At 42.3% G+C, this 25,233-nt stretch overlaps 1 long non-coding RNA gene and 1 other non-coding gene across 2 annotated transcripts in view; both read left to right on the plus strand.

Moving 5' to 3' along the window:
- LOC138973791 (uncharacterized) overlaps positions 1–25,233 on the plus strand; it is a 68,142-nt gene that overhangs the window by 40,879 nt on the left and 2,030 nt on the right. Inside the window, exons 3-4 of the long non-coding RNA XR_011458159.1 lie at positions 16,742–16,876; positions 22,872–22,995. This is a non-coding gene — a long non-coding RNA (uncharacterized lncRNA). The remainder of the gene's footprint in view (positions 1–16,741; positions 16,877–22,871; positions 22,996–25,233) is intronic.
- Positions 23,427–23,498, plus strand: Trnat-cgu (transfer RNA threonine (anticodon CGU)). The gene has a single exon. It is a non-coding gene; the product is annotated as a tRNA-Thr (tRNA).

The following is a 25,233-nucleotide window of genomic DNA, read 5'->3' on the forward strand; positions in this document are numbered from 1 at the left end:
AGGTAATTAACATAGGCCTGCATTACTGCTGGGTGTACAGGCGGCGGGACGATTGGACGGGCGGAGTCAGGAAGCACATTGTTGAACGCCGTAGGTTGGAGGTGACGTGGGGCGGGGTCAGACACCTGATAGGCGCCAACGCCATGTTGCATACCTGTCATTGGGCCTTGGACAGGGCGATAGTCTCCCTCCTCGAAGTAGGACCCACGCGGTGGGAAGGGGGCTGCAGCCACAGCAGGGGGTAGCGCTCCTCTGAAGTCGGGAGGTGGCGGCGGCGGATGGTGCGGAACGAAGTGTCCAGGCGGGAGGGTCGGCGTGACGTCCTGATGACGAGGTGTAGATGAGACGAAGGGGGGAGCGTTCCACTGTTGATCACGCTGCTGCAGGGGCGGGTACTCAGCGTCGTAGTGATGATTTGGAGGGTTCACAGGGCTACTGGGCTGACCGTAACCATCTTGCTTGGAGGCCATTTGGGGGGGCGGGGCGTGCTGTTTGCGGGAGATGGTTTGCCTGGGAGGACGATGTTGAAAGGGAAAAAGGGTTTCAGCCAACCTGGCTGTCCCCTTAGGGCTTGGGTGAATCCTGTCCCTGTACAGGGCCAGACGAGGAGCCCCATTGGCTGTCTGAAAGATCGGAGTCGAGTTGACGAGTTGAACACCCAATCGCTCACAGACGGCGGCCAAGTTGGAGTTGGATGGGCTAATCAAATCATTGAGGGGGGAGCGGCCTCTGGCAGGGAGAATAGAAGACGCATGGAGACTGGCTAGAGGAAAGGCGTGACGTAGAGACATGACTAGCTCAGCCCAGTGGTCGCTTGTAACCTCTGTTGACGTCTGCATGCAGGAGTTAACTCCGACATGGAATGTCGCACGTCTAACAGAAGGCACAGGTTCTATGTGTTTTGCCCAGTCATTCAAGTCCTGTACCGTCATTCCCGACACGCAGATTTTTTGGGGGGAGTCGCGTGGTGACGGTAGAGACTTACTTAAGTCAATAGATTTCACTGTTGAGTCGCCCAGTAAAAGGAACGTTGTGCTGGCACCAACAGCAAAAGCGCGAAGCTTCTCCGGGGGGGAATGACGTCTCCTGTTCTCTTTAATGGGGTCCTGGGCTTCACTACAGCCCCGGGGAACTGCATTGTTTGAGGAAGAGGAGGGAGATACGACACAGTTGAGTGGCGCTGACACGTTCGACGAGGCTGAGTTCACATCTCTCTGGTCGTCATTGAAAGCTACTGGTGTGAGGGAAGGGGGAGACTTTGTCGGTGACTGTGAAGTAGTTGGGTCAGATCGTTGCACATTTGCGGTCCTGATGATGCGCATAGAACTGTTCACATCATGAGTGTTTGAGGAAGGGGGCGGGGGCGGGGGCGGGGGCGGGGGCGGGGGCTTGGATAGCGGTCGTTCCATTCGACGAAGTTGTTTCACCTGAGCAGTGAGATCCCCTACACCACTCTTAAGTTTTTGGTTTTCAGCCTCAAGGGACTGGATGCGTGACTGCAGGTGGCTGATATCGTCACGGAGCTCGTCTACGTGGTGGCTGTTGTCCATCTGGACACTGGCCTTGATGCGTTTTTCAGTGTCACTAATGGCAGAGAAAGCTGCGTCTTGCAGCCTTCCAATAAAGTCATGCAGACCCAGTACTTCCCGCTCTAGCTCCTCCACACGACATTTGGTGATGTAGGGGGAAAGTTTGGGAGGGGCAAATCGGCTCGACTGACGACGCTGCCGCAGAGCTTTAGTAGAGCGGGTCCGTATGCCGCGTGCAGGGGTGAGCGGAGTTGACGCTGGGGTTTTGTGGGGGGCTTTGTTGACAGACGAGGATGGACTAGTGAAATCATTATCGTCCCAGTCGGTAAAGTACGAGCTGACAAAGGGAAGTGGGGCGGATGCGATCTTTTCTGTCATCATGTCTAGATTGGTGTCGTTAGGGGACAATGAAGCCATTGCGGTGGTGAGACTGGCCAACTCAGTGAAATCATCTTCACTCCAGGTCGGGCAAGCGTGGCCCTGGGCGAGAAGGGTCCCCGACTGTGACTGGTGTTTGAAGTAAAGCGTAACAGTAATCAGTTTTTGATCCGTCTTTACTTCGGATTCAATTGCGGTGTCGTAAAGTCTAACTACTGTTTTCTGCAAGTTGGCGGGATGGGTAGCGGTGAAGGGAGAATCCTGAAATGGTATATTGATGGATTTTTCTTCACTATCTCTGTCCTCTACCTCCAACCTAATGCTGGACTGCTGTGATTGTAGGTTCCTATACCGACTGAGAATCACAGTCCGCCATATGTACAACTCAGACAGTGGGCATTTATGCGTTTTTTGCAACACACATAAGGTGTCGGTCATGGTACTGTCAGTTGGTGTGACCCTGTCGTAGCTGCTCACAAGAGCCATGACGTCACACCATGCGGTTTATAGCAGTAGGGGAGGCTGGTCGAAGGGTGTGCATTACATTGTGCCGACCGACACAACACGCTGTCCAGTGAGAGAGACGTGCCGGGAGGTAATTTAAGCAGGGGTCAGTGGAACCATGGTTATAACACAAGACAGTCTCAGTCACGCCAAGATAAGAATCACAGTGGCACTTCACGGCGCGCCATAGTTCCTCGGCCGTACACGGCCGAACAGACATTAGTCACATGGCCGACGCTCATAAATCACCCACGATAAGCGCTTAGCGTGGCGCTGCTACACATCGTAGAACAATGGAGTCGGAGAAATGAAATGAAACTTTGATACTCCTACCGTCAACAATAGTCACTTCTCATCAAAATGAAGATGTTTGTCCTGTAGCCAGTTACACTAGCTATCCGTCAATGCACTTTTTAGCACAAAAGTCACATGATGAACAAAGAAAATCCTGTTTCTATCCAGAGCGCGTGAGACACGTCTTGGCGCGTCTAGAGAGGGGTCAGAAGAGGGAGAGAGAGAGAGAGAGAGAGAGAGAGAGAGAGAGAGAGAGAGAGAGAGAGAGAAAGAGAGAGTATAATATAATGGAATAGAATAATATTTTATTGCCACGAAACCTTAAAGGCACAGTAAGCCTCCGGTAAACCATCACAGATATTGTCAGGCTTTTACACACAATACAAACACCCTTCCAATTGAACGCTCACCGAACGGGAACATCCTAAGTGCCCTACGTAAAGAGCGAGCTGTTTTCAAAGAATTAATTTTGCGGATTGTCTCCTCACACAATCGGACCGTGGTGCGTTTTGGCGCTAGACCTAACTTTTAAAATCAAAATAATAAATTGACAGCTTGTTACACAAACATTCTTAAATCATAACTAATTCTTTTTTCATCAAGACAAGATCAGTACAATTCGAAGTTTTGAAAGTTTGAAAAGAAGAAAAGCCCGGAAGCAGGGCCACGCAAGGTCGTGGTTCTCCTAGCAGACGACGGTTTGTGGCATCGCCAGTTCCTCTGAACAGTCAAAAGCCATCGCTTGAGTTCTTGTAAGCCACAGCCGTTTGTTTCGTGCATAGTCAGAGGTGCATAATAACGTGCTATTGCAGATAAGCCCACAGCGAATTACAAACTGACGACAACATTGTGAAAAAGCGAAATTGGATCACACGGGTTCACGATGGCTCAGATGTATAAACCACGCAAAAATACATTCTGTGAAAATTGCTCGCTCTTTACGGAGGGCACCTAGGATGTTCTCAAGCGGTGAGTGTTTGAATGAAAGGGTGGTTGTACTGTGTGTAAAAGCCTGACAGTATCTGTGATGGTTTACATGAGGTTTACTATGCCTTTAAGCTTACTAAAATTTTGGTAGAAATCCTTGATTCTCATTTTCAATAATTCCCAACCAAGTTGACAATCCTCTTCATCATCAAGTTGAAATGTGTCAAACATTTTGTTGATTTGATCAACAAAGCTCACACCATGCAACAGAGAATTATCAAATTTCCAATAACCCTCTCCTTTAACGACACTTTAATATGAATACTACAGCCTCTATGGTCCGACGTCGCAACAGAGATTATGTCACAATCAACAATCTTTTCAAACACACTTAAACTACTAAAAACGTAGTCAAGTCTTATTGCCACGAATGGAGAAAAAAATGACCATGTAAATTCTTTTTTATCTAAATTATGCATTCTCCATACATCGTATAAATCACATTCATTCACCAGGTCATTCAATTGTTTCACAACAACATTTGAATGGTTCTCTCCACTTATTATGTCGAGCTCATTGCTCATGACACAATTAAAATCACCACACAACACTATATCACCATCTTCCTTTTTTAACATGTCTAATACATCTGTAAAAAAAAAAGTCATGCGAGTTGTTTTCTCAACCCAGTTTGACCAGTACATTGCGCTCAGCGGGAGAACCAATACCCTGAGGGTTGTTTTCTCAACCCAGTTTGACAAGTACCTTGCGCTCAGCCGCAAAACTGACATTACTCAAGCTTGAAAAAAAAACGTAATGTCAAACTCCGAAACATTTGTCTGTGCATGATTTTCAAAGTGTAAAAGACAAGTGGAGGGGGGGGGGGGGGGGGGCAAACCTGGATGATCGCAGACCTGTCAACCCGTTCCAAGGTCAACCTGTATTAATGTGGGCCCCAGCCAAGGGTTATAAAATGGCAGTCCACCAAATTTTAAACTAAATCAACCTTTTTATTTAATTGTTTATCATGTCACTGTTGCGTTAAACTATGTTATACCTACTAAAACACACACACTTTAAATATCTGTAATGCATGTACTTGGTGTTTCACCGAACTTTTAACCTTTATACCGGGCACAAGCACTCACGCCGACTGCGCCGCGAAAGGGGCTAACCGCCGGAGTGCTGTTGGAGTGCTTGGGTGTGTCAGGAAATATATATCTGTATGAGTGGATGTGTTTGGTGTGTCACTGTGGCATAGCTTTTTAGAACTGTAAATGTAACAAGACTTAGGTGCTGTATATATTTGCTTTTATGCTCCCTCTGTACAAATCTGAATCATCTCTTTTAACTAATTGGTTTTAAAAAGTGGCTCTGAAATGCTATCCCTTTTTACAAAGAATTTCATTCGAAAATAAACGTATTCTTTTAAAATCCTATACCCCCAACGCTTATTGGAGACACTGGGTCCTAACCCAAACCAACAAAAACCATATTGCGTAGTAAAGATCTGAAACTTCTCAACAAACTTTTACCATCATCACTCTTACCCACCCCGTCATCCTCCCTTCGTCCTCACTGTTACAAGCCTTGTAGCGTATCATCAACTCATGTCCCTAAAAGGAAAATGTCCTGTGAGGACGTTGACCCCCTAGTACATGTTCAAGCAGTGATCACTACAACGTGAACCCAACACTGCCACCCTTGTGTGTCTCTCTTGGACTCAGTTGTCATGCCTGTGTATGTGTGTTAAGCATTATTGCAACTGTGAACCGTAGTTGTTGTCAAGATCACAGCATTGACACGAATTTCCCGTACACTTTGGTAACATTTGGTTTGCCCGTACTGCTAGGCCTTGTAAGCCGTACACACCTAAATTTTGATAAATCCCGTACAAAATACGGGAAAACCGTATGGGTTGACAGGCATGTGATCGTAGCGGGTCAAAAGGCACAAGCTTAAACATACGCACCAAACCAAGTATGCAACTGCACCGATGTTCCTTTGGACTGTTAAAACCCCAATCAGTGTGACGATTTTACCAATTGGTCTAGGGTATTTAATGTTTGGTCGAGAAACACACAATCTCTTTCTGTGCTGACACTGTACTCTCTTGCCAAAGAATACGCAACAACATTAATTAGTTTGAATAATTTTGTTTATAAGTGGCTAACTATAGATTGTTTAAAATTCACAACATCCTCTATTTATCACAAGTTAGTTAATAAATAGATACCCACAATGGGAGAACGCAAGTAATTATTCTTCAAAAGTTCTTGGCGAAAACACAGTATCCAGAACATATGATGATGATGAGATGTAGTGTAAGACGCTTATCTTGATGTCGAAGAACTCGAAAAATCAGGATGACGGACAGCAAATGTTGGGACGACGACGATCCAGTGACGACAGGTCGACGTGGACAACAGGTACGGTGGGTTACATGAAGTAGTGATTCTTCAAAGTTAGCGAATTCAGTTCAGTGTAGATATAGGTATAATATATATCACAGCTGGTCCCATTCTCGACGTAGAGAATTCAGTGTCTGCCTAGAATCTTTCGCATAGGACCTCCTCTGGCCTTGACGAACAGACTGGAACTGATCGTTGGTTTTACGTTACGACGATTGTTGTATGTCGCCAAGCAATACCTTGGTTACTTTGCTCTCGAACGGACGAGAATGTTATCAATCCTGAAGCAATCCTAAACATTGGCATCGCTTCATGCCATTATCGCTAGACCTAGCGATAATTCTATGTTTACTAAAATATCCTTTTCTTTCTTACAAAACACCTTCGTTTCCCAGACAAGAGACTGGGTTACACGAATTACGTCATCGTCATTTACTGTGTGACGTCACCATGACGAATACAGTCTCGGCTTAACTATCTGAAGAATGTCTGAAGAATCACTGTCTCGGTTAGCCTGTGCTGACTGCCGCACAAAGTAAATCATCACAATCAGTCTCAAATGGTTTACAGAACGATTCAAATCTTCTCATGAAAAAAAGAAGTTCTAACTTTATCGAACACACTTGAACTAGCATTTATTAACATTAAATGACACAGTTCGTTTGAATGCGCACACCTCTTTTTGGGGTTTATCTAATCCCTGAACCATCGTGAACCCGTGTGAACCACTTTCCTTTTTTCACAATTTAGTAGTCAGTTTGTGATTTTAATGCGACTCGCTGTATCTGCAATAGCACGTTATTGTGTACCTCTGAATCTAAGGCGGTGGTCCGTTCAAAGAAACTTGTCACAGCCTACACAGTCGCACAAAACAAGCCTGGCAGAACTGATGAGTAGTTGAACTTGAAGTGATGTTTAATCAACATACTGCACCGTCAAACTGACACCAATGTGACATAACAATCACTCAACCATACTAATAATGAACAGCAACTACTAACATTACTGACACTACAAAAACAAAGGGAAACAACCTGTGAAACTTGTCATTTTGAAAACTGTTCTGTTACACTTAAAGGGAAATAATAATAATTCTACCAACTTAGAAAAAAAAGCTCTGATCATTACCTTTATCTCTTACACACTTTACACAAAAAGAGGAATAACAAAACAAACCAAAAAACTTATTCTGAATCACAGGTAAGCATACTGTTGACTAGAAAATGGTTAAAAACTAAATAACTTTGAAACGTTATCCTTTGGCACAAATGCATTTACATACACTACCAACATTTTAGATGAAAGGCAAACATGTACAACATACCACTCTTACTTGAATTTGACACACTGAACACTAATTAAACCGTAAATAAACTTTGCAAAAACTGCGCACATCATGGCGAACACTAAAACACCACATGGTAAAAGGCTGTACCAAAAAACGTACAAAACAATAAACTTTCCCTACTTCAAGACAAATATAATTATTCCTGAATAAAAAATTAACAATAGAAACAAATTGTGACCCTCCACCACGAAATGAGTCGCATGTCACCTCGCGCGGTTCTGCGCTAGGCTTAATATAAGTCCGGGGAGTGTCTGGTAACAGTGTGAGGATCACCTTAGTCACAGGCTTATAACTCAAAAAGTGTTCGCTCTTTTCTAAAACGGTTTTTACCACCGGATAGAGCATAAAAAAACTCTTTAGGAAAATGTAAAAATTTGAAAATCATGCAAAGGTGACATGCGACTCATTCCGTGGTGGAGGGTCACAATTGAACAATATTTACCCAATGATGGCCTTTGTGCGTCATGTTTATGGCTGATATTGATGGAACAAAAAACTGTGGCTCATGCTTAGAAAAATGGCAGACCGGAAGCGCCGGAACAGGAAGCGCACGGAATTCTTACAATAACATTTTCCTACATATTTTAAACAAACTTTCAATCTATCTTACACACATTTAGTGTAAAATTAATGACTACATAAAATCTAAAAACTATCAAACTTGTAGAACTTTACTGATAAAAAAAGCAACAACAAAAAAGCTGGATCTGGAACAGATTTGGACTAACATGATTTAAAGATGGATAAGGCATAGGATTTAGCGTGGCGCCTTTCACAAAACTGGTGACATGCAGAACATTCGTCTGCTACGAGAACCACGTTTTGCGGGACACACTTCTGGGCTATCTTAAACTTTCAAAACTTCGAGTTGTACTGATCTTGTCTTGGTGAAAAAATAATTCTTTTATGATTTAAGAATGTTTGTGTAACAAGCTGTCAATTCTTCTTCTTCTTGTCGTTCGCCTTTACACTTGGAGTCCAGCTCTGGAAATGAAGTCGGTGGTCTTATGTAGAGCCTCCACAGGTCCATGCAGCTTCTCGTGGAGGGTCGTCGGCCTGGTCCAGATCTCTCTCCTTAGGGGCTGGAGATTCCTGCAGTCCTGCAGGATGTGGGCTGCATCTTGCTCTGCGTCTCCACAGGGACACATGGGGGAGGGCACGGCTCGCAGTTTTTTGTGCAGATGTAGTTGGAGTCTGTTGTGCCCGGTTCTGAGGCGGAAAATGACGACCTGTTCAGGCTTTGACAGTTGCTGGTAGCTGTCGTGCGTCGGGGGAGTCTTAATCAGAAACTGTATGATGGTTTTTATCTCTGTGGGGCTCACTGTGTTTTCTTCGTGTTGTTCCTCTGCCCCCAGTTTGGCCATTTTATCCGCTTGCTCATTCCCCTCTATCCCGCAGTGTGATTGGACCCACTTCAATACTGTCTTCAGACACTTAATATTGTGAAGTGTCATGAGCTGAGGCAGTTTGTTGTTGTTGACTGCTTGCAGCACAGACATAAGTCAGTGAATGATGACTTGGGCATCAGTAAGGAAGACAACTTGAGTGTAGGGATTCACCTTGCTGCTGATGGTATTGGCTGCGTGAATCAGTGCTTCTACCTCTGCTCTGTAGTTCGTGCAGTGGAGGCCAGTTGGTATAGTCTCTGCTTGCCACTCTCCACTGGGGTGTTGGATGTAGACACCAGCTCCTCCTCTCTTGACGGCGTCTGTGGCGGACCCATCTGTAAAGACCCGCGTCCAAGTTTTTTGAGGGTATCTTTCGTCGAGCATGGCCAGTGTCAGGGCTTTTTTCTGCACATCGCTCTGTTCATCTTTTGTTGTGAGATGAGGAACCGTGGTCTGGATGCTCACTCTTTCAAGATTGGTTTTCCAGGGTGGTTCATCAAGGGAGAAGTGTGATGGGTGAACCAGTTCAGGCATCTTTGTTTGGTGTTCTCTTTTCAGGGCCCGTGTCTCAGTCGCAAAGCTTGATCTCTTTAGCCTGCCAGAAGAGAGCTGCTTCATTCTTGCATTCATTTGGTGGTCTTGAATGCACTGGTACTTGATGTCTTGTACCATCGCTTTGCATTTTCTTCTCTTGCTGAGTGGAGGTATGCCGGTCACCTGTTCCATCTTGTCAATTGGGGTTGTCTTCATAGCGCCTGTGAGGATTCTCAGCGCTTGATTTTGGATTTTCTCAAGGGCTTGAAGGTGCGTCTTGGCTGCTGGCATCCAAGAGCTAGATCCGTACTCAAGGTGAGGTCGTACGATCCCCTGGTACACTGTCTTGAGGATCTATTCGTTTGCGCCCCATTGTGATCCTGCCAGTTTCCTCATGATGTTCATTTTTCTTCTAATTCTGGCTTTTGCTTCCGCATTCATGATGTGGTGTTTCCATGTCATGCGTTTGTCATATGTGACTCCGAGGTAAGTTTGCTGGTCTTCAAACTTCAGTGGCGTGTCACCCAACGTCAGTCTTCCAGGTTGTACCTTGGCGGAGAGTGTGAAGAGAGTAACTGTTGTCTTGTCTCTGTTGATGGTTACACACCAGTTGTCTGCCCAAGCTGCAACCTTCTCGAGGGCAAGTTGCATCCTGTAGGTCGCAGTTGTTGCGTGCTCCTCAGTGCACCAGAGAACGAGGTCATCAGCATACAGTGCTGCGTGGACTCTACTGGGCAGCTCGGGCACAAGGTCGTTGATGAAGAGTATGAACAAGGTGGGGGAGAGGACTCCTCCCTGTGGCACTCCTTGGCCAGTGACCATCTACCAGCACTCTGGCTCTTCTGTTGTGCAGGTAAAATTTGGTCCACTGGTACATGTTGCCTCTGATACCGTTTCGCAGGAGTTTAACCAGGAGTCCGTCTTTCCAGACCTTGTCAAAAGCTTTCTGCAGATCAATGAAGATTGCCAGGGTGACTTTCTGGGCCTGGAAAGCATCCTCAATGACTTGGGCAAGGTGGGTTGTCTGGTCCTCTGTACTTCTGTACTGTCGGAAGCCGGCCTGCTCTGGGACGATGATGCTCCCCGACTCCAAGTACAGCTGCAGGCGCTGGTTGATAATGCGCTCTATGGTCTTGCAGACACAGCTTGTCAGGCTGATGGGGCGATAGCTCTGGGCTTTTGTATTGTTCTTTCCCTTCTTTAGCACTGTGATCATCCATGCTTCTTTCCAGCACTGAGGTACCTGTCCTTGTCTCCAGCTGAGGTTGTAAATGTCCAGGAGCGTTTGAAGAGCTGAGTTGCCTAGGTGTTGCAGCATCTCATTAGTGATGTTGTTTGGACCTGGCGATTTTTTCTGCTTTAGTTTCTTGATGGCAGTCTTCAGTTCATCCATGGAGATGTCATGCTGCATGGCTTCTTGGACAGTTCCTTCTCTTCTCTCCCTCTGTTCTCTTCTGACTTCCTTTTGTAGAGGGAGAGGAATGGTGGTGTCGCTTTCTTTCTTGTAAAGCTTTGCAAAGGTGTCTGCAGCTTCTTTTCCTGTGATGGTTTTATTTTCTTCTTCAAGAGTGATCTTCTGCCCCTTGTTGCCTTCATCATTCAGTGCTCTTGTACATGTCCAGAGCTTTGTGGTGTATTTTTCCATGTTTTGCCCTGCTGTCTTTTCTCGCCATGCAGCCTCTTCTTGTACACTCAAGCTTTGCTATTATGTGCTTTGCTTTGCTTTCTTGTAGCTTAATGTTGCTTTCCAAACTGGGGATGTTCTCAGCTTCTTCTCTTGCTCTTGATAGTGCATCATGTATCCTCTGTAGCTCGTCGGACCAGTACTGTATGGGATGTAGTCTCTCCTCACTCCACGCGGTATACTGTCCTTTGCTGCCTGGATGATGCTGGCGTTGAATTCTTTCACCACTGTGTTGATGTTTCTACCCTCCACTGCAATATCCCTGGTCATTTCATTTGAACTTATACTAAAGACGCCCCATTTTGCCTTCTTGTAGTTCCATCTTGCATGGAGGGGCTGCCCGGGTGTTGAGGAATGTGGTTGGTTAAAATGAGATCGTTCTAAATCAAGCTAATTGCTCGCTCTTTACGTAGGGCACCTAGGATGTTCTCAAGGGGTGAGTGTTTAAACGAAAGGGTGTTTGTACTCACTGTGTGTGAATGTCTGACAATTTCTGGGATGGTTTACGGGAGGCTGACTGTGCCTTTAAGTAATATATCTTTCGGTTTGATTGCAAGCATCACTCAGGATTGCCCAGTTACAAACGTGTGCACGTTTATATTAAATTGCCCAATATTAATTCGAAACAGATAGAATATTTGCATTTCTAAGACTGTCACGTGACGTCGTTGTGAACCTGTAAATTGTGTTGAATAGCTGAAACAGAACATGCTTCACTAACATAAAACAAGTCGCGTAAGGCAAAAATACAACACTTAGTCAAGCTGTCGAACTCACAGAATGAAACTGAACGCAATGCCATTTTTCAGCAAGACCGTATACTCGTAGCATCGTCAGTCCACCGCTCATGGCAAAGGCAGTGAAATTGATAAGAAGAGCGGGGTAGTAGTTGCGCTAAGAAGGATAGCACGCTTTTCTGTACCTCTCTTCGTTTTAACTTTCTGAGCGTGTTTTTAATCCAAACATATCATATCTATATGTTTTTGGAATCAGGAACCGACAAGGAATAAGATGAAAGTGTTTTTAAATTGATTTGGACAATTTAATTTTGATAAATTGTTTTATATATTTAATTTTCAGAGCTTGTTTTTAATCCGAATATAACATATTTATATGTTTTTGGAATCAGCAAATGATGTAGAATAAGATAAACGTAAATTTGGATCGTTTTATAAATTTTTATTTTTTTACTTGACCAAAATTGCAACCAATTTGGTTGAAAAATGAGGGCGTGACAGTGCCGCCTGAACTTTCACGAAAAGCCCGATATGACGTCATCAAAGACATTTATCAAAAAAAATGAAAAAAACGTTCGGGGATAATAATAATAATAATAATAATAAATAACTTTTCTATAGCGCGAGTCCCATCAATTGGCTCCAGGCGCTTTACAAATTCATTATAGAATAAACTAGCACAAATCAACAAGCATACAAAGCATACATTTAACTGAGACATAACACCAAGAACCCAAGCACTAAGCAAAACTTAGCGTACAATGTTAAAAGTACACACACACACACACACACACACACACACACACACACACACACACACACACGCACGCACGCACGCGCACACACAAAGATACCATTGACAAAGAGACCATAAAGCACATGCAGGGTAGAGAGTTCCAAAACAGAATAGGGTTGTGGAGAGTCTACTCAGGCTAAGCAAAGGCTTTACGAAACAGGTATGTTTTGAGTTGGGTTTTGAAGGAGGAAAGGCTGCTGGAATCACGGATAGAACTTGGAAGCGAGTTCCAGACGGTCGGAATCTGGTACCTAAAGGTTCTTTCACCAAAGGTCTTGGTCCTGGTTTTGGGGATGCGAAGGAGTTTTTTCAGAGGAGGATCTGAGAGAACGGGATGGCTCGTAGATACTGAGGGAATGGGACAAATAGGGGGGAAGTGATTTCTCAAAACAGCGGTACCCTAACAGAGCGAGCTTGTACTCGATTCTATACTTCATAGGAAGCCAGTGAAGGGTGGTAAGTAGGGGAGTGACATGGTCTTTCTTAGACTTCTGCAGAATGAGCCTTGCAGCACTGTTCTGGACTCTCTGTAAGCGATCAAGTTCTTCAGTGGGGAGGCCGGCAAGCAATGAGTTGCAGTAGTCAAGTCGACTCAGGATCAGAGAGGAGACAAGTTGAACAGTGGCTTGGAGTGTCAGGAATGATCTGACAGAGGAAATCTTGCGCAACTCAAAAAAGGCACATTTACAAACAAAACTAATGTGTTTTTGCATTGTCAGAGCAGAGTCCAGGTACACGCCTAGGTCCTTAACAGCGGTTTGGGAAACAATCTGAGTGTCGCCTATTGTCAGGGAAGTACAGTCAATCTGATTTAAAGCATGCCTTGAGCCTGACAGCATCACCTCAGTTTTTGAGTCATTCAGCTTGAGTTTATTGTCTATCATCCAGTCTTTAACTGACTCAATGCAGCGCTCAGTGTTTTTAATCACTTTTGGAAAATCACTGGGGGGAGCAGAATCCTCTATTTGGGTGTCGTCGGCATACTTGTGGTGTTCGCAGCCATACCCAGGAACTCTCATGTCAAATTTCATAAAGATCGGTCCAGTAGTTTAGTCTGAATCGCTCTACACACACACACACAGACAGACAGACACACACACGCACATACACCACGACCCTCGTTTCGATTCCCCCTCGATGTTAAAATATTTAGTCAAAACTTGACTAAATATAAAAAGAAGAAACAAGTCGCGTAAGGCGAAAATACAATATTTAGTCAAGTAGCTATCGAACTCACAGAATGAAACTGAACGCAATGCCATTTTTCAGCAAGACCGTATACTCGTAGCATCGTCAGTCCACCGCTCATGGTAAAGGCAGTGAAATTGACAAGAAGAGCGGGGTAGTAGTTGCGCTAAGAAGGATAGCACGCTTTTCTTTACCTCTCTTTATTTTAACTTTCTGAGCGTGTTTTTAATCCAAACATATCATATCTATATGTTTTTGGAATCAGGAACCGACAAGGAATAAGATGAAAGTGTTTTTAAATTGATTTCGAAAATAAAATTTTGATAATAATTTTTATATATTTAATTTTCAGAGCTTGTTTTTAATCCGAATATAACATATTTATATGTTTTTAGAATCAGCAAATGCAGGAAAATAAGATAAACGTAAATTTGGATCGTTTTATACATTTTTTATTTTTTTTTTACAATTTTCAGATTTTTAATGACTAAAGTCATTATTTAATTTTTAAGCCACCAAGCTGAAATGCAATACCGAAGTCCGGGCTTCGTCAAAGATTACTTGACCAAAATTTCAACCAATTTGGTTGAAAAATGAGGGCGTGACAGTGCCGCCTGAACTTTCACGAAAAGCCGGATATGACGTCATCGAAGACATTTATAAAAAAAACGAAAAAAAAGTTCGGGGATTTCATACCCAGGAACTCTCATGTCAAATTTCATAAAGATCGGTCCAGTAGTTTAGTCTGAATCGCTCTACACACACACACACACACACACAGACACACACACGCACATACACCACGACCCTCGTTTCGATTCCCCCTCGATGTTAAAATATTTAGTCAAAACTTGACTAAATATAAGAAAAGGTAGACTGCTAAGTTATTAATTTTATGACACAATACTGCAGTACAATCACAGTCTCTGGAGGAAACAGAAACACACTCGAAGCTAAATTCATTGTCTGTATCATAGGTAATTGTCTGTAAGTCCACTTTAAAACCATTTGGGTCGTAGTACCTGTGATTGTAATGTTCTTTTTGGGGGGCCATAAACTAAACCTTCCAATAACTTACCATTTGTGTTTTTAGATGTACAATTAAAGACCGACAAATTCGACTCTGACCTGGCTAGCACTTTTTTGAAGGAACCGTGGAGTTATACGTAATCAGCGTGCTTTTTACATTTAGTCAAGTTTTGACTAAATGTTTTAACGTAGAGGGGGGAATCGAGACGAGGGTCGTGGTGTATGTGTGTTTGTCTGTCTGTCTGTGTGTGTGTGTAGAGCGATTCAGACTAAACTACTGGACCGATCTTTATGAACTTTGACATGAGAGTTCCTAGGTATGATATCCCCCGACCTTTTTTTTCCATTTTTTGGATAAATGTCTTTGATGACGTCATATCCGGCTTTTCGTGAAAGTTGAGGCGGCACTGTCACGCCCTCATTTTTCAACCAAATTGGTTGACATTTTGGTCAAGTAATCTTCGACAAAGCCCGGACTTCGGTATTGCATTTCAGCTTGGTGGCTTAAAAATTAATTAATGACTTTGGTCATTAAAAATCTGAAATTTGTAAAAAAACTAAAAATGTATAAAACGATCCAAATTTACCTTCATCTTTTTCTCCATCATTTGCTGATTCCAGAAACATATAAATATGTTATATTTGGATTAAAACCAAGCTCTGAAAATTAAATATATAAAAATTATTATCAAAATTAAATTTTCGAAATCAATTTAAGAATAGTTTCATCTTATTCCTTGTCGGTTCTTGATTCCAAAAACATATAGATATGATATGTTTGGATTAAAAACACGCTCAGAAAGTTAAAACGAAGAGAGGTACAGACATGCGTGCTATCCTTCTCAGCGCAACTACAACCCCGCTCTTCTTGTCAATTTCACTGCCTTTGCCGTGAGCGGTGGACTGACGATGCTACGAGTATACGGTCTTGCTGCGTTGCATTGCGTTCAGTTTCATTCTGTGAGTTCGACAGCTACTTGACTAAATGTTGTATTTTCGCCTTGCGCGACTTGTTTACATTTTGTCAAGTTTTGACTACATAGAGGGGGAATCGAGACGAGGGTCGTGGTGTATTGTGTGCGTGTGTGTGTGTGTAGAGCGATTAAGACCAAACTACTGGACCGATCTTTATGAAATTTGACATGAGAGTTTCTGGGAATGATATCCCCGGATGATTTTTGTTTCTTTTCGATAAATACCTTTGATGACGTCATATCCGGTTTTTTGTAAAAGTTGAGGCGGCACTGTCACACCCTCATTTTTCAATCAAATTGATTGAAATTATGGCCAAGCAATCTTCGACGAAGGCCGGACTTCGGTATTGCATTTCAGCTTGCTGGCTGAAACATTAATTAATGACTTTGGTCATTAAAAATCTGTAAATTGTAAAAAAAACTTGTTTTTATATAAAACGATCCAAATTTACGTTCATCTTATTTTTCATCATTTTCTGATTCCAAAAACATATAAATATGTTATATTTGGATTAAAAACAAGCTCTGAACATTAACAATAAAAAAATTATGATCAAAATCAAATTTGCGAAATCAATTTAAAAATACTTTCATCTTATTCCTTGTCGGTTCCTGATTCCAAAAACATATAGATATGATATGTTTGGATTAAAAACACGCTCAGAAAGTTAAAACGAAGAGAGGTACAGAAAAGCGTGCTATCCTTCTTAGCGCAACTACTACCCCGCTCTTCTTGTCAATTTCACTGCCTTTGCCATGAGCGGTGGTCTGACGATGCTACGAGTATACGGTCTTGCTGAAAAATGGCATTGCGTTCAGTTTCATTCTGTGAGTTCGACAGCTACTTGACTAAATATTGTATTTTTGCCTTACGCGACTTGTTTTGGTCTGTCCTTGGATTAAAAAAAAACCCACGTATTTATATAATAACAATGTAAACGTCTTGTTGAGACCAGTTATGTTCAATAGCATGACTTTTTGTGTTCGTCTGTTTGTAATGTTCCTGTGTTTCCGTTTCAGGCTACGAAAACACCTTCGAGCAGCTCCAATTCATGTATCGATGCCCGAACAACCACTACATTGCGGGCATATATAGTTATTTCAGCAGGTATAGAAAGGACAGACGGTGGACGTACAAGTGTTGCATTATCCCAGGTAATCCCGGTACTGTACGATTATAGACATTGTCTAGTCTACCAATTATCTTCACTCCCGGTACTGTACGATTATAGACATTGTCTAGTCTACCAATTAGCTTCAATCCCGATACTGTACGATTATAGACAGTGCCTAGTCTACCATATAGCTTCAATCCCAATAATGTACGATTATAGACAGTGCCTTGTCTACCAATTAGCTTCAATCCCGATACTGTACGATTATAGACAGTGCCTAGTCTACCAATTAGCTTCAATCCGGGTTCTTTTCGATTATAGACAGCAGTGCCTAGTCTACCAATTAGCTTCAATCCGGGTTCTTTTCGATTATAGACAGCAGTGCCTAGTCTACCAATGACGTTCGCGATCCCCCCCCCCCCCCCCCCCCCCCCCAACAGGCAGGCTCACTTCGACAACGAATACTTCACGTCATAATCATCTGGTTTTAAAGAAAAGTTGGGGCGGCAATGTGTCAAACTCATTGTTATGATCAAAAAGGTTGAAATGTTGGTCAAACAATCTTAGACCCAATCCAGGCTTTGAGATTGCATTTTAGCTTGGAAGTCTATTTAATAACTATTTAATTCATGCATTAACGCAATTCTGAAAACTCGTATTGAATAAGAAAATGTGGTTATAGATTTAAAAACAAAACAATAGCTGCACTATAATCAGCTGTGTCTTTTTCTTCAATCCAGAAATATAAAGATATGCCATGATTATTCTGTAAATTTCCTCAAAATTAAACAAGACTGGACCTATGTGAGTTTTCTTCGCGGAATCCACTGGGACCCTTCTTAGTCTTTGATTTTCGGTTTGCGAAGTCTGACTGGTATTGATAATCACTTATCCCGATTGTTCATCTTTTACTGTTAGTTTCAGGCTGAGACTTGATCGCTTTATTGTATTGTTTATGTATTTTTATTGCGAATATGCGTGTGTACCGGTTAGCTTCAATCCCGGTACTTCAAGATTATAGACAGTGTCTAGTCTACCAGTTAGCTTCAATCCCGGTACTGCACGACTATAGACAGTGTCTAGTTAACCAGTTAGCTTCAATCTCGGTGTTACGAAGGGTTTTTACTGAAAGTGTCTGTGTGTAAATAACTATCCTATCAGAAATGCATGTCCTAACTCTGTTTACTAAGTCACTCCATTTCACACACACACAGCACTCAAACTAGGCACAAAGACATAAACAAGTTATTGCCCGTTGCCCTCATACCTATATTTCATTCATACAAAATACATGTATGGCAATTCACACACAATCAACATTCACTTAAATTCACTGAGATATAATAATAAGTTGAGTAGTTATGTGGAGGAATATCTCTTCCTCGATGACGTCGTCACTTGTTACTCACAGCTCACTTGTTACCTCCCGCGGGTTAGGGGGAGTCCCATATTGGTTGGGACTAGAAAGAATTTACCCGATGCTATCCAGCATGTCGTAAGAGGCGACTAACGGTTCTGTTTCTTCTCTTCTTTTGTCTTATTTCTGCCTTACCAGTCCTTTCACCTATATTTCCTTCCAAGAAAACTCTCCCTACTATTCCCTGCAGTTTTCCAATTCTTTTCTTGTTGTCTTATTTCTACCTGACTGGATCCATCACCTTTATTTCACTTACCAAAAGTCTTCTTTTCCACATCCTTATTTCTCTGCACCCCGCATGTCGTATGAGGCGACTAACGGATTCTGTTTCTCCTTTTACCCTTGTTGAGTGGTTCTTGTATAGAATATAGTCAATGTTTGTAAAGATTTTAGTCAAGCAGTATGTAAGAAATGTTTAGTCCTTTGTACTGGAAACTTGCATTCTCCCAGTAAGGTCATATATTGTACTACGTTGCAAGCCCCTGGAGCAATTTTTTGATTAGTGCTTTTGTGAACAAGAAACACTTAACAAGTGGCTCTATCCCATCTCCCCCCCCCCCTTTCCCCTATCCCATCTCCCCCCTTTCCCTCGTCGCGATATAACCTTCGTGGTTGAAAACGACGTTAAACACCAAATAAAGAAAGAAAGCCCACGTGTTACTCACAGTTCACTTGTTACTCACAATTTACTTGTTACGCACAATTCACTTGTTACGCACAATTCACTTGTTACGCACAATTCACTTGTTACGCACAATTCACTTGTTACGCACAATTCACTTATTACGCACAATTCAGTGGTTACTCACAGTTCAGTGGTTACTCACAGTTCAGCGGGTTCATTTACTTGATCCACATCACACTCATGAAAGATTACGACCATGGTGATATGGGGTGGGATTCCACCGGATCCAAGAATTCCTGCGCTGCGTTACAACCTTGTGCCGTTGCATTTGACGATCTTCTACGCCGTGGCGACAAGGAGGGGATGCTCATCTTCTTCCTTCTTTCCCGCAGTAGAGGACACCCTCGCTCCCACCGGGGTGCTGTGTAAAAAGTTTATGCTATCATAAGTCTCAACCACTCAGTTTTTAGTCAAACTTCTACACAAAATATTAATTCCACTCTTACTCAATAATATCACATTCATCCGTCAACTAGCCTATGCTATTATATTATCATTTCAGCTCATTTACAAAATACTCCATTACAAAGGAAAATACAAACATTCCTTTCCAAAATGGCTGACAACAGCTCACACATCTCCCAATCCAATTCACAACATTATTCTCAAAGTCATTTCACAAGTCAAGATTACTGAACAAATATAATTCAATAAATGCCTGTATATTCACAGCATTGAATCAAACATGATTCATCCAAGCATGCGTCACATAACAATCGACCTCAATGCTACTTGTGAAACATTCTATAAAAATGTAGAGACACGGGCAGACACACCTGTCTCCCGTGAAAGTTAACAATGTTCTGCTCGATACAACAAACATGGCTACTTCTAGTTCCTCCAATTTCGTAATCTCCTCTCCCATTGGTCAATCCTAAACGAGGTAACCAATGAAAATATAGTTTACAATAATCAGACCATACTATTCAATCAGGTGATACTATGCGAATTGAAAGTATGGTAAGCTAATCTGCACACATTTAATACAATTGCTAAAAAATGTTAAACATTAATTTAGACTAAACTATGTACAAATCCATTTGTCACACCCGGTACTGCACGACTATAGACAATGTCTAGTCTACCATTTAGCTTCAATCCCAGTACTGTACGATTATAGACAGTGTCTAGTCTACCAATTAGCTTCAATCCCGGTACTGTACCATTATAGACAGTGTCCAGTCTACCAATTAGCTTCAATCCCAGTACTGTACGATTATAGACAGTGTCTAGTTTACCAATTAGGTTTAATCCTAATAATCCCCGGTTATAGACAGTGTCTAGTCTACCAATTAGCTTCAATCCCGGTACTGCACGATTATAGACAGTGTCTAGTCAACCAAATTGCTTCAATCCCGGTACTGTACGAATATAGACAGTACCTAGTCTACTAATTAGCTTTAATCCCGGCACTGCACGATTATAGACAGTGTCTAGTCTACCAATTAGCTTCAATCCCGGTCCTGTACGATTATAGACAGTGTCTGGTCTACCATTCTTTCTTTTTCTTTATTTGGTGTTTTACGTCGTTTTCAACCACGAAGGTTATATCGCGACGGAGGAAGGGGGGGGGGGGGATGGGATAGAGCCACTTGTCAATTGTTTCTTGTTCACAAAAGCACTAATCAAAACATTTGCTCCATGGGCTTGCAACGTAGTACAACATATATTACCTTACTGGGAGAATGCAAGTTTCCAGTACAAAGGACTTAACATTTCTTACATACTGCTTGACTAAAACCGAATATGCGTGAAGATTCAAAGTTCTAGCTTCACAAGTGTCTGAGAAAAAAATGCCGTTTTTTACAGGCAGGAGAACCAGTCGTGACCTTGAATTTTGTTGAGGATCGACTTGATCTTCTCCACGTCGAAGAATAATTGATCGATTGCGTTGTATGAAGTTTCAAGGTTCTAACTTTAGAAATAAAGCAGAAATGGATAACAGTCTGTTTTTTAACCCATGAGCGACACGGCTGTGACCTTGAGATTTGACAAGGGTCAACCAGACTTTCACCGTGTCAAAACGTTATCAAGCCCTGAATGTGTGTAAAGGTTCAAGTTTCTAGCTTACCACAAAGCTGTGAAAAGGATTATTGTCTGTTTGTTTGTTTTTTACCCGTACGAGACCCTGCTGTGACCTTCACATTTGACAAGGATCTTTCTGAACTTCTTTGTGTCGGAGAATCATTGAGCTACGGCGTTTATGATGTTCGAAGGCTCTCCCTTTCAAAACAACGGAAAAAAGTGTTAATTAAAAATAAATTTATTGGCCCATACGTGACCTTGAGATTAGACAAAGGTCAAACCAGACTTCCACCGTGTATGGAGGCTATTAAGCCCAAAGGTGTGTGAACTTTAGGGTTCTTGCTTTGAATAATTCTGAGAAAAAGGTTAATGTCCGTGGGTTTTTTTTACCAACACGAGACCTTGCTATGACCTTCAAATTTCTCAAAGATCAACCTGAAAGTTTCCTTGTCGAATGATGATTAAGCAAAAGCGTTGGTTAAAGTTTCAAGGTTCTAGCTTCAAAAATCTCTGAAAAAATATTTTTCTTCCGTTTTTTTTTTATCTCCATTGTGACCCAGCCGTGACCTTGAAATTGGACAAGGGTCAACAAGACTTGTACCATGCATGGGAGCGATTTAGCCCCACATGTATGTGAAGTTTCAAGGTTTTAACTTAAAAAAGTCTGAGAAAATAATATATTTTCTTTTTTGAGAATGTGTTGCACGCAAGACATCACGACAAACGCTCGTGTTTTTATTTTGTTGCTTTAAGGTCGACTTGCGTACCCGCTCTTTCGCTAATCTCAATTAAAATTCATCTTGGAAGTTCGGTTTTATTACGCTTATAATTAAGAAGATTAAACTAAGACAACAAATAGTTAGTTTTCCCATTAAACTCGATAAGGTACTGACATTTTATGTTGAACGCAAGATAGTGTCGCACGCAAGATCTCAAAAGATGTTGACGACATAATTTCAACACTTGGTAGCGCATTCGTGGTTCGTGATTTCTTCACAAATTTTGAACACAGAATGTATCACGTGGATCCCTAGATGAAGTAGATCCTTGTACATGTAAGTTTTGTTTTTAAAATAAAATAACCGTTAAATACCGAACATTATGTCGCACGCAAGATATGAGGACATTTTCAGGTCGTTTTCAAAAATGCTGTTCAAAAGTTCTGCAGTCTTTGCTGGATTACTTGAAAGACAGCAGTTTGATACACCGTTATCGCTTGACGTGTCGACATCAATTCCAGAGTTTTTGAAAAAGAAATTTAGTAAATATCTGCGATTGAAAAATACATGCCGTGATTATCGAAAAAAAAAAATTTCTCGAGATTTAGATTTGACGTTTGATCTCGTCTGTTAAGCGATGTGTCAGGCATTCAATGAAACTAAATGCAAGGCATTTGTGCTTCTTGTTATTTTTCTATGGCATATTCAAAACACGAGGTATCACGATGTCCGTTTTCAGATGGCCGGTTTTGGCGTTATTTTTGACTTTAAACAAAGATAACTTCAAAACCGTTCAAGTCAGACACACGCAATTATGTCCACTATATCTTCGCACATGCATCCACACACACACCAATTTTCAGCAGACACGCGTTTTTAGAAACATTTTTATTGTAAAACAAAAGCCGTCTTCTGTTCTGTGAGCACCTTTTGGCACTTAGTCATATGCGTGTGCACCTGCGCATGTGAACGTTTCTTTGTGTGTGTGTGTGTGTGTGTGTGTGTGTGTGTGTGTGTGTGTGTGTATGTGTGTGTGTGTGTGTGTGTGTGTGTGTGTGTCTGTGTGTGTGTGTATGTGTGTGTGTGTGTGTGTGTGTATGTGTGTGTGTGTGTGTGTATGTGTGTGTGTGTGTGTGTGTGTGTGTGTGTGTGTGTGTGTGTGTGTTTGTGTGTTTCGTTTTGTGTGCAGGGACCAAACTGGACAGGTGCTACGAGACGTTATTTCTAAATGAGTATGAACACGAAATGAAGTACTCAGTTCCAACTGGGAAGGTGATGACAGGATGGGGCGGAACGTTCAGCTTTCCTGTACGGTATGTTATCAACAAGCTCATCATGGTCTCCGTCCACACCCTCTGGCGACCGCTTGCTTCCCTTTACATAATGAACCACGCACTCTTGTGACCTTTTGCTTTTCTCTACATTATTAACCACTTACACTTGTGACCTCTTGCTTCCCTTTACATAATGAACCAAGCACTCATGGGACCGCTTGCTTCTTTTACATAATGCACCACGCACTCTTGCGATATCTTGCTTCCCTTTAGATAATGAACCACGCTCTCTTGTGACCTTTTGCTTTTCTCTACATTATTAACCACTTACTCTTGTGACCGCTTGCTTCCCTTTAGGCCTACATAATGCACCACGCACTCTTGCGATAGCTTGCTTCCCTTTACATAATGAACCAAGCACTCTTCTGACCGCTTGCTTTCCTCTACACAAATTAACCAGGCACTAGACCGGCACGGTGGCCCAGTGGTAAGGCGTCCGCCCCGTGATCGGGAGGTCGTGGGTTCGAACCCCGGCCGTGTCATACCTAAGACTTTAAAATTGGCAATCTAGTGGCTGCTCCGCCTGGCGTCTGGCATTATGGGGTTAGTGCTAGGACTGGTTGGTCCGGTGTCAGAATAATGTGACTGGGTGAGACATGAAGCCTCTGCTGCGACTTCTGTCTTGTGTGTGGCGCACGTTATATTTCAAAGCAGCACCGCCCTGACATGGCCCTTCGTGGTCGGCTGGGCGTTAAAGGCAGAGTAAGCCTCCCGTAAACCATCACAGATACGGTCAGGCTTTTACACACAGTACAAACACCCTTTCATTTAAACACTCACCAATTGAGAACATCCTAGGTGCCCTCCGTAAAGAGCGAACAATTTTCAAAGAATTTATTTTTGCGTGGTTTATCTTACCCCTGAGCCATCGTGAACCCGTGTGATCCAGTTTTCCCCCTTTTCACAATGCAGTCGTCATAGTTAGTCATTTGAATGCGACTCGACGTAAGCTTATCTACAATAGCACGTTTTTATGCACGAAACAACGGCTGTGGTTCACAAGAACTCTAGCGATGGCTTTTGACTGTTGAGAGGAACGGCGATTTGCACTGATAAACCGGGCCGTCGTCTGCTACGACCCTTGCGTGACCCTGCTTCCGGGCTTTTCTTTTTTTAAACTTTCACAACTTCGAATTGTTCTGATCTTGTCTTGATGAAAAACGAATTCTTTTATGATTAAAGAATGTTTGTGTAACAAGCTGTCAATTTATTATTTAGATTTTAAAAGTTAGGTCTAGCGCAAAAACGAGGCGCCATTGTTCTTCAGGGCCAAGTCCACGAAAATAAATTCTTGGAAAATGTCTCACGCTCGACAGAAAGCAGCCAGGATGTTCCCGTTCGGTGAGCGTTCAAATGGAAGTATGCTTGTACTCGGGGAGCTCTGTGATGGTTTACGTGAGGCTTACTTTGCCTTTAAGCAAACAAACAAACAAACAAACAAACAAACCAGGCACTCTTGCGATCGCTTGCTTCTCTCTACTTAATGAACCACGTGCTCTTGCGACTGCTTGCTTCCCTTTACATAATGAACCACGCGCTTTTTGCGATCGCTTGCTTCCCTTTAAATAATGAACTACGCACTCTTGCAACTGCTTGCTTGTTTTTATATTTAGTCAAGTTTTGACTAAATATTTTAACATCGAGGGGGAATCGAAACGAGGGTCGTGGTGTATGTGCGTGTGTGTGTGTGTGTGTGTGTGTGTGTGTGTGTGTGTGTGTGTGTGTGTGTGTGTGTGTGTGTGTGTGTGTGTGTAGAGCGATTCAGACTAAACTACTGGACCGATCTTTATGAAATTTGACATGAGAGTTCCTGGGTATGAAATCCCCGAACGTTTTTTTCATTATTTGATAAATGTCTTTGATGACGTCATATCCGGCTTTTCGTGAAAGTTGAGGCGGCACTGTCACGCCCTCATTTTTCAACCAAATTGGTTGAAATTTTGGTCAAGTAATCTTCGACAAAGCCCGGACTTCGGTATTGCATTTCAGCTTGGTGGCTTAAAAATTAATTAATGACTTTGGTCATTAAAAATCGGAAAATTGTAAAAAAAAATAAAAATTTATAAAACGATCCAAATTTACGTTTATCTTATTCTCCATCAATTGCTGATTCCAAAAACATATAAATATGTTATATTCGGATTAAAAACAAGCTCTAAAAATTAAATATATAAAAATTATTATTGAAATTAAATTGTCGAAATCAATTTAAAAACA

The sequence above is a fragment of the Littorina saxatilis genome, linkage group LG8, assembly GCF_037325665.1.
Source record: "Littorina saxatilis isolate snail1 linkage group LG8, US_GU_Lsax_2.0, whole genome shotgun sequence".
NCBI classification, from domain to species: domain Eukaryota; kingdom Metazoa; phylum Mollusca; class Gastropoda; order Littorinimorpha; family Littorinidae; genus Littorina; species Littorina saxatilis.